Source organism: Zootoca vivipara, chromosome 1 (assembly GCF_963506605.1).
Source record: "Zootoca vivipara chromosome 1, rZooViv1.1, whole genome shotgun sequence".
In the NCBI taxonomy this organism is placed as follows: Eukaryota; Metazoa; Chordata; class Lepidosauria; order Squamata; family Lacertidae; genus Zootoca; species Zootoca vivipara.
In genome coordinates this window covers 70778655-70789471 of record NC_083276.1, presented here as the reverse complement: position 1 = coordinate 70789471, position 10817 = coordinate 70778655, and the positions used below count along the sequence as shown (strand labels likewise).

Below are 10817 nucleotides of genomic sequence, written 5' to 3'. Positions count from 1 at the left end.
GAATGTGAGCTTCATTTGTGTAAGCAGCCAGCACCTGGGATCCAGGCACAAGCTGTTCCGACCCCTCAACGCTCCCCCTGTCCATGTCAGAAAGAGAAACATGACACTCTCATATTGTTTTTAACGTGCAGAGCTCAGCCCACAGTTTGCCTCGCTAAGAAGTCCTTGTCATTATGAATGTGCATTTATGAGTGCATTGTACACAATCCTGGTATGCAAATGTGGAGCATTCAGAGAAGTGAAATCATTCTGTGTTATTATTATCTTTGTAAATTACATCTTAAGAGTTGCTTGGTTGTGTGTGTGTGTGTGTGTGTGTTTGAGGACTTTATGATGGCAGTTTAGTCTCAGCCATGTAGCACAAAGTGTTTCTTTCATTATTAACAATAACTGAGCCAATGAAAATGCTTTTAAAAATACACCAGACAAGCAGTTATCCGGCTCTTCCTTTTCAACATCCACAAACCATCTTTTAGCATCTTATAAACCAGCATATAAAACAGCTTTGTAAACATCTGCTTTTCATTGTTAATTGTCAGGAAAAATTAGAGGCTTAAATGCTTCTTTTGCACCGCTTCTTAATCCTGTAAGAAAAGCACTAGATTCTCACCACTCTCCCTTTTCTAGAGCAGGTCCTTCAGACTGTCCCCCCCCCCCTTGTAAAATAAATAAATGTTGGCTCACATTTATTAATGGACAATTTAACGTTTTAGATTTCTAAACATAACAACCCATTTTGCAGTGCTATGAATGAGTCACACAATGAATGCAGAATTTTACATATTTCCTGGGAGCTATAAAATGCAGTTTCTTTTTTATTTTGATGCTTGGCCCCCCCAAATGCTTTTGAGGGTTGCTTCTATCTTTTTGAGAAAAACTTCAATGAAGTGCTAATAAAAATATGAAGACTTTCAAAATTCTCTATAAATGACTCTTCCCAGGAGCTGGTGAATGATAGCTAGCTGTAGGAAGCTCATAAATGAAACAGACATTTTACGAAAAAGTGGGGATTAAAAATTGCAACAATGCTTCTTTAGTTATTTATCTGGCAAGAAGCACAATAAAAACAATCTTCTTACAGCATCATAGTGTTTGATTTTTAAATATTTTTTCCCACTTAATTTTTTTTAAATCCCATTTGCTTTCCCCCTTCAACCCTATCCTCATAATCAATGCTGGTGCAGTCTGCCTGGCAAAGATTTGCTTCAGGTACTGTTCACAAGCACAGTAGCTGCATTACTGTATAGAAGTGGGTGGAAAGGCAATCTGTTCACAAAATATGTTCTACCTGTAAAAAAACTATTACACTTACTCTAGATTTGCCACATTTAAATCTTATCCTTTTGCTCCTCTACTCATATGGGGGGGGGAATATCTCACAGTTTAACAAATATATGGTTTGCTCAGCTTTAAATCATTTTCTTCACTTGCAGTCAGTCAATTAAACATTTACTCTGTGTATTTATTTTAATTTCAGACTCTTTAAAATATAAATCCACCCAGCTGCATCTCAACAGAAAGAGGTGCCTCAGAATTAGAACTTTAAAAGGCAATGACAACAGGCAGATTATATTTTTGTTCGTTTTTTCTCTGCCTTGGAATTATTGCTTTTATGTAAACGTTGACTTTTTATTACAAAAAATACTTTAATGGAGAAGGAAAGAAAGTACACAAACAACAGTATTGTAAAACATAATACAGTATTACTATGATTTGCTTACAGCAGTCATTGCCAATCTGGTGCCCTCCAGGGATTTTGGACGCAACTCTGTGCCAGGGCTGCCTGAGGCTCAAGAGTTGTAGTCTAAAACATCTGGAGGGCACCAGGTTGGCAAAGGCTGTAATACTGGAGCTAGATGTAATGCTTTCAAGGGGACTGATTATTGTCAATGTAGTCCATAGGGTAAAATTACATAATGCTGCTTAATGCATTTGTGTATTAATTTCCATGGTATCATAAATCTAAGAAGCCTTAGCATTTCATATAGCATTAGAATGTAAAGTCCCTTGTTGTAAAGGCTATGTGTTTACTGTGCAAATAAAAATGCCCCGGTCTTTCAAGAGCTGTTGATAGAAACACTGGAAGACGCTACCTGTAATAATGACTTCTTCAAGTTAATCTGTAATTAAACCCTGATAACATTTGAAGATTCTATTTAAGAATGTTTTGCTATTGCAATAAAATATATTCTTCATTTGTAATGTGCTAATGAGCACTTTTAAATGTTAATGGATAATTCTTAGGTTCATTTGCTAATTATTCAGATAAAGAAACCAACACTGTTGGCCAATTCCTTCAAACCTTTCTCACACCAAGTCCAATTGCTGTTGTACTTCCCCAACTTTCAAAAAGTTAAGCTTAAGTAAAAGTTAGAAGAATTATCACATTTAAGCTGAAAACCGAATTCATTTAACACCCCCTCTAATACAATAAAGCATTATTAAATAGAGAGGAGAATGAGAGCCCTTCTTTTGACCAAAATCTACTTAATTTACATTTTAGAACAGATGTTAGCTAAGCATTTTACTAATTTTAGCTGCTACCATGACTGGTTGATATTCCTAATTACAATGTTTAATCCTTTACACTAAAGCATGCCACTGTTACTATTATATTCTGACTCTATAAACCCTCTTACTTGCCTTTTTTCCTTTTCTATGCCGCTTTCAAACAATCTTATTGATTTGATATCTTGCTTCTAGAGACATCTACTTGGAAGCTTCATCCTCTGCAGCATTTACTGGCTTGTAATGGGGAAAACATTGGTTCTAAGAATATAACTGCTAGCTATTAAGTACGATGTTATATAGTACATTTTTCTTTTAAGGTAATAATATGAATATTAATAAATAAATGTATAATTATAATTATTGAATGTGGGCTTAATATGCAAGTATAATATACGCGCATATAACCAGCATATAGAAAGTTTATATAAATCAATCACTTCTGATAATGTTTTCCCATTCAGGCATCCACACGCAAGTGACTGAGACTACTCTTGAAACCATGGGAATTTGGCTAGAGCACAGATGTTCTTGTGCTCCTTTTATTTGTTTAAATGGGGCTTGAGCAGACAAACTTTCCAGCAGGTTGTGTTTTAAGCCCTCGCACACTGATTTGCCCCATAGATGTGTGTGGAATGAAAGGCAGTTAGCTTTATCCTGCTCTTGACATCATTAGTGCTTTCTATGAATCATCTATATGTCATCTATATGTAGATGCAGCTATAGCTTTAGGAAAGAAACAAACACCGTCTCTACACAGGTACAGTATCAATTGATTTAGGAGTCTTAGAGACTTCACAATTTGACTATACTGAACTGGGGCAAAGTAATAATTTTATTTGTGTGACCACAGGCCACAACAAGCTAAACTTGGCTGACCCCATAAACAAATAAGGAATGCCCTTTGCCAGCAGTCCAGATCTACACCAATCAATGGAAATTGTGTCATTGATTTCTCAGGCGATTGCAGACAGCAGCTTGTGATTCAGTATTCCTGGAGGCAATAAGCACTTAAGATTTTCATATCTGCTTTGGGAGAAATGTTTTTTTCCCCTCTGCACAGGCACTTTTTTAATATAAGGAAAGACTCAGAAATCAGGGACATTACTATGTACACTAGAGTCTTCATCAATTATCGTAGCTGGCTTGGCTGCAGTAAGAAATTATGGTTGCTCAGGGCTTTTGCTGCCCTACTGCAGAGCTTCCTTAACTTCTACTTTGCAGCCCAATCCTATGCTTGTGTACTCAGAAGGACTTTCTTTGCAGGTACAACATTATCCTATTTTGGCAGAGAGACACAAAACTTCTTTAGAAGCTCTGGGTACATGCACTGGTGGCTGCACAACGAGATGATTAGAGAGTATGACAATCTGAGGCAACATACCTGTAAGCCCCCTGGAACTCAGCTGAACTTCTGAGTAGGCAATAGATAGGAGTTCTCAAGTTTCATATTTGAGAGCTGTCAAGGACTTGTACTACTATTTTATTTTTTAAAAAGTAATGTCCAAAAGAAAGTTTTCAAAATAGTGAGGTCAGTTTTTCTTCCAGAGTCATATCCAGAAAGATTTAGCTAGTGGTGGCTGGATAAAAGAGCACAAATTTTGTTTTGTTAGCTACCGTATCCCAACTCTCACTTTTCTGTTAGCTATTCTTAGTTTCCTTGGCATCGAGGTACCCAGCAACCTGATGTACCACTTGTTGCTCAGATAGCAGAGAAATGGGAACAACTATTTTAAAAAGAAGATAACTTGACTAATATCCAAGTAAACAGGTTGTCTGTTGAGTGCAACCTGCAGAAGAAAAGTGAATTGTCTCCAAATGAGAATGTTCTGCCAGGCAGGTGATAAGAGGCTTTGTCTACAGGTGGTGGTGGAGGGGGGGTCAACTTATCCACAAACTACCTCCAGTACTGCAGACACAACCCCTGGGCATTCCTCTCTAAGTATTTCTGCTCAACATAAACTCCCCCTGGTATTTGACGCTAAAATTTGCCTCCCATACTAACAGATCTTACGTGATAGCATTATATGATGAATCTGTCAGGCCACAGTGCCAACCTGCTACAGCACCCATAGACTTTCTACCGGTAAGTTAAGGGTTCTGAGAGTAAGGCTTCTATTCTTTGCATGGTTTCCAAGGAGTAAGTCCCATTGAACTCCTTGGTACTTACTTCCGAGTAAAAACATACATAATACCGCGGTATGAACGGTTCCGAGGCCATGTTTGTTTTCTTTGGGGTAAAGTACTGTTGAACCACATAGGGGGTCTTACTTCAGGATAAACATTCACAGGATCGGGCTGCAAAAAGCGTCGACACCCTTTAAGCATTTTACTTTCCCGAGACTATTTTTTTCTTTTCCCTTCTCGGTTCCACATTTTGCTGAAATGTGCCTAAGAGCAAGTTCACTCCTCAACAAAAGGAACTTTGCGCGAAGGAAAGAGCCCCGATTCCTCAGCTGTGTGATCTGAGCGCGTCTTCCTTGTTTGCACTGGGATCTTGAATGAGTTGTAGCTTTCAGCTTCCTTTGCAAAGGGGCGAAAGAGAAATCTCTCCCCGCCCACCCGGGCTCGTTCAAATCCAGTCAATATCAGTTCTGGTCTCCCGGATCACATGGCTGGGCAAGGCTAATTGATATTATCCGGGAGAAGCCTGAAGCATCAGGATTTAAATGGGTGGAGATGGGGTGGCAGGGAGAGAAGAGGATTATCAGAAGAATTTCCTTTTGTTTAATTTATTTCAGGGTTGATAAAGCGTACAGAAACTAAATGTTGGGAAATAATACCAGACCCTAAAGCAGCGTTTAGAACTTTTTTTTAAAAAAAAACCCGTCAGGAATTAAAAAGCTGCAGAAATAAAAGAAGACTTGATTTGGGAAGGCTTGGGAGAAGCCTCGTTGTGTAGCTCTTCAGGCACGTACAGCCCCGAAAGGAAAAAAACAGCTCCCCTCGGAGTCCGAGAGATCCCACCACAGAAGGGAATCCCATTGGCCGCTTCCGCGCCCTCACGATGCTCATTCTCCTGGGTGATCTGATCTGATGCCCTTCTGTTCTTAACTGCCTACTGCCGTTCTCATTAGAAAGGACTTCCCAGGACTTTTAAAAAAATATATACTGGCTTTGCAAAGCAGTAATCCTTAACGCTCCATTGGCAGGCTTTGGATCTGTCCGTCCCCCGTCCCCCCCAATCCGCCCTCTAGATTTTCCTTACATGCTGCGGCTGCTATTCGCGGAATGGCCTCGAGGTGGCGTTTTAGGCACATAAACAAAGGCTTCTCCAAAGCGGCGGCGGAGCGCGCGTCTTTTCTGCAGTTTACCTCTTATTAGGCTAACGGTGCCGCTAATGTTTTGGTTTTGTGATCCGTCACGTCTGCCTTGTTAGTGGGGAGACGGGGAAGCGCGCGGCTCCAGAGAAGCTCCTGACTCTCCTTGCACGCCAAAGAGCAGCACGATTTCACCAAAGACCGGGTGCTCAGTAAAACCCACCAGCCCCTGCCCACTTTCTTTTTTAAAAAACTAGGCTTATTATTTATTGTGTGTCAGTTTGTAGGAGCGGGAATTGACACCGCAGAAGGAGCGTGTTACGACTCCCAGCTCAGCTCCATCAGGCGCTCCGTGGCAGAGCGGACTGCCCACCCGATGTCTGAAGGCGCGACCGTAAATAAAGAGGGAGCCCCACACACAGCCCAGCTTACCTCCCAAGAGCGAAGGGCAACCTCAGGGGCGGAGTAGGAGGAAGAGGGACTGGGAGCCATCCGAGGTCGGCTGCATCTGTCACTCGATCAGACCTCCCCGTCTCTGCCTGGCGGTGACAAACTTGCAGGACGCCTCGATCGCCTCCCTCCCCTCTCCACCCTCTCTCTCTTCATCTGCCCTGCTTTCCCCAAGTCAGCCTTAACCCACCCAGAAGTCAACCGACGACTCTTCCCACCCTTCCTCCTCATCCCACACACCTTTCACTGGAGGCTTGTGGACCAGCAGTCCCTCGCGTTTCCTTCTCGCCGCCCCCCTCTCCGCCCCCCCCCAGTCAACGTCCTCCCATAGAGCGCGGAGCAAACAGCCGGTTGCCAGGATGACATTTCCCCTGTAAGGCTCTCTTTTTGAGACCCAGGAAGCAGGTAAGGATGCCAAGGACGATCCTGGCTGCGCAGGGCTTGGAGCAGAAGGCGCGAGAGCGGAGCGAGAGCGAGGCGGAGGGAGGCAGGCGAGCAGGCGGGAAGGAGGTGGGTGGGACAGGGCGCCCCGGAGGAGAGCTGCAGAAAACACGTCTTAAACACAAAAATCTCCGCGGGCTCCTTCTTTCTTCTTCTTCTTCTTCTTCTTCTTCTTCTTCTTCTTCTTCTTCTTCTTCTTCTTCTTCTTCTTCTTCTTCTTCTTCTTCTTCTTCTTCTTCTTCTTCTTCTTCTTCTTCTTCTTCTTCTTCTTCTTCTTCTTCTTCTTCTTCTTCTTCTTCTTCTTCTTCTTCTTCTTCTTCTTCTTCTTCTTCTTCTTCTTCTTCTTCGCGTTTTGGAAGAGCTCGTGAGGTCCCACGCACACTTCCTGCACTTTTGGTGGCCCTTTCCCAGCTTTTGATCCTCCCTCTTTTGGAGAGGTGATGGGAGGGGGAGAGTTACCCTATGATTAAAACACACACACACACACACACTAATTGCGAGTGGTGTTGTCTTGACCCCTGGAAGTTTGCAGAGCCCGGGAGCAGCCCACCATGATCACAATCACCATCATCAGTTACCTTCTTCGAACACCTTCGCGGTAATAATTATTCTCGGTTGCTTTAAGTGCAATACATTTTATTGCCTCAGAGACCATCTACTGTTTGATTGAATTATTCATATCCCCCCTCTTTTTTGGTGCAGAAGACTGCATCTGGGGACTCTGATGTGACGTGTATATTTTTCCCTTCCCCCCCCTCCAGGAACAAAGGGAATGTGGAAATGAAAGAGAGAGGGGAGAGAGACTGGCAGATGTGATGAGCTGCGGCGAAGGTGTATCCAGTTTGGCACTCCCCCTTCCTTCCTTCTCTCTCTCTCTCTCTCTCTCTCTCTCTCTCTCTGCAGCCTCGGTGAATCACAGCCTTCCTCAGGCAGCCTGCCCTCTCGCACTGTAAGTACCTCCAGCCTGCTCTCTGTAGCGGCAGCACCGGCAGCATGCAAATCCCAGCCTCTCTCCATCTCCCTCCGCTTTGACTTTGCGCTGCACGTGGAGCGCGAGAGGGGTCTTCCCAACCAACTGTCCCAGGCAAGGGAAGAAGAAGTAAAGATTCCACGTGCAACTTTTCTTTCGAGCTGTATTTGGGCGTTGGGGTGGGGGGTGGGGGAGGACTCCAGCTGGCTTGCCAGGTTTCTGTTTTGTTTTGTTTTCCCTGGGGGAGGAAGTGTAGCGGGGTGTTATTGGCTGGTGAAGTTTCAGGCTTTTGTTGTGGTCGATCCCTCTCAAGCGTTGTAGATTAACTCAAAAGTGCCACTTCCGCTCAAGGGACAATACCTCGCATCCTGTCAATAGCCGACTGGAGGGATGATTAGATTTTGTTGTCTTTAGGCTGTGTGGATGCAGAGGGGATGCGTGTCCGGTGAGTTATATGGGGTTGGGGTCCTTCTGCTCCCACAGATGCAAATCGCCTCGGGGAGGGAGTTTTGCACTGTTTGGGAATTCAGAACAACTGCCTGTAACAGAACCATGTACTCGCTTTTTGCCTGACATAACTTTTTTTTTACTTTTTTGCCAACCGTGCGAGTTTTATTCCCAAGTTTGTCCACTGAAAATCATTCTCTTTTAATTAATTAAAAAGTTGCTTTTCTTATTACTCCTCCTTCCTCGAGTTATTTTCCTCAGACTGTAAAAAAGAGAAATAAAAAAGAGAGTAGACTTTACTAGTGGGGTAAGTTTTCCACAACACTTTACTGGCAGCTGAAGCCCGTTGAGTTGCGCCCGGACCTACTTAAGTTTACTCCGACATGTTAACCTGAGCTCAGTGGAAACTTGCTCCCCCTAATAAAACTGTTTAGGACTGCAACCTTTCTTCCAAGCAAAGCATCCTTGCCCAGTTAGACCTGCCAGCTTCAGCGGGATTTACTCTCAAGTAACGAGGGAGCGGTTAGGATCGTGGCCTCACGCCTTGTTGTGCTTCCATAGAATGAACGTGGTTTTAGATCAGCCATGTGCTTCTTGACGGGGCACCGGAGATGTCACACACCTGGACTTGGGAGGCCTTCGGTTTCGGGGAGACTGCGAGGCAGCGTGTTGAGGGTGGTAAGTGTGCCTTCCTCCGTTCTCCTGTGTGAGTCAGCAGTGTCGGGGAAGAGAGAGATTCTGCACCATTTGTAGAAAGCCTTGCGAGATCAGAGCATCTCTCCCTTCCTAACTTTGATCTCAGAAAAGTTGAGGGTCCTGCACAAGTTTCAAGGGGCATAGGCGCGCCTGTGTGCATAGGATTTGGACGCACGTGGTAGCAAGTCCGAATCTTGCTCGTCTCCTCTTCATCCGATTCAGCAGACCAGCACTAAGACCGTGGCTGGATGATCTGCACGAAATCGCCTGGTAGAGGACTGGGGTTTTCATTTTTTATTCCACAAAGCCCTGCCGGGATTCCTTCAGCTTCCAGTAGGGGAAAGTCCCGTTCAAATCAAAAAGCCTTCTTCGGAGACCGGCATCCGATTCCTTAGCAGCTCGCAGTCGTTTCGCTGGGATGACTCCCCCCCCCCCTCCTTAAGTCTGACACAAGATGAGGCCGAATAACGGCAATATGCCGGCAATTATTCCCATTGCGCGGTGTTTAGAGTCGGGCTCAGCCAGACCGGCGTGTTGAATTCTACCCTGAGGGCAGCGCACTGCCGAGTACGTCTGTGTACCTCTTGATCTATTTAATCCTGATTTCCGCACTTTGATATAACTAAAAGAATCATCACCCTGGGGTTGCAAAAATTCCAAATGTCTCCCGCGGGCGAGTTTTGTTCTCCCTAAGTTTGGAAATATTTGTCGTGCGCTCTCCTCCGGCTCTGGAAAAGATGCTCCCCAGTCGCCTGCATGGACATGAGTTTGGTTCCTGGTGCATCTCCCACCTGATGCTTCTTCTGTGCATCGATTGACACAACACGCCCGACAGAGCTCAATAATGCAGGCACCCGAGGGCAGAGCGTCAGGGAGCAGCCGGCGTTCCCTCGCACGCATGCAAAGTGCGCATTGGGGCCGGGCCCGTTCTCTTATAGCTCTCGCTGCAAGGCAAGGCTAGCCGGGTTGGAATCAGAGGGGGGACGGGGACGGACCGTATTCCATAGTTAGAGTTGCAAAACAGGTAAAGTTAAGTCTCTTCTTAGACTTTGCGTCTTCTTGGTGCAGGAGTAGGCAAGTTTATGAATCACACAAGTCTCTTCAACAGCTAGGGATTTGTTTTAGATCTTATCACTCGATGGGGGAAGAAATGTTGCTCCATATACATCTTAATAATTTGTATGTCGATTTATAAAAACAAGATTGGAAAAAGAACCTCAGACTTTATGGCAACTAAAATGTGGGTTTTAAAAAATGCACCGAGGTTTCCTGAAGCATAATCTATATTATCCGTGATAATGTATAAACTAAACTAGGAAAAATAAGTTTAGTGAAAATCGTGAAGGGCACTAGGCGCAAACTTTGTTGGTAAGAAAACAATTTGAATGAAAGGAAAGGAACAGTCAAAATTAGGATGTGTTGTAGATGTGAAGTTTAGGAAATTTTGAGGGAAAAAAGCTGCCCAGCAGAAACGGATAAATTAAAACGGGGGAAAAGAAACAGGAATGCAGGTTAGCAAAGGTCTGCCTTTTTAAATGGGGAGGAATATCAGAATTAAAATGTAAACAAGAACTAGAAAATTTATAGCGATCCGATCCCGACTTTTTCAGAGCAACCCTTTATATGTCTACCCAGAAGCTAGTTCAACTGAATGTAAGTGGGCTTACTCTAAGGTAAGTGTACATAGGATTGCACCCTTAAAACTCCTCCGAATCGGGGATTTAAATGGGTCAGAATATCTTACGTGGTCTTGTTAGCGGATGAGAAAAGAAGAAACGCTTTCATGAAGTTTTGAAGGATCAATCTCCCCACGTGAATTGAAATGAAACCAGATTAGGGCAAGTTCGCTGTTCATCCCTAGGATTTGGGTGGCTGCCTATACCGGTATTGCGCCTAGCGCTCTGCCCAGGTAGGTGCTGGGATCCCAACCAAACCCGCCCATTGGGGGCCTTCAGACACAGCAGTGATGCTCCCTTCTTGGCCTTTTGGAAACGCGTGCAGCTATTTTGAAAACAGAAAAGTCCCCCCGTCTTGATCTGCGAAGC

General features: G+C 44.1%; 1 protein-coding gene across 1 annotated transcript in view; it reads left to right on the top strand.

The window, feature by feature from the left end:
• Nucleotides 1-7592: 7592 nt before the first annotated feature.
• SOX6 (SRY-box transcription factor 6) overlaps nt 7593-10817 on the top strand; it is a 420354-nt gene continuing 417129 nt past the window's right edge. The window contains exon 1 of the mRNA XM_060275933.1: nt 7593-7608. The gene's annotated coding sequence lies outside the window, so the exon portion shown is untranslated. The remainder of the gene's footprint in view (nt 7609-10817) is intronic.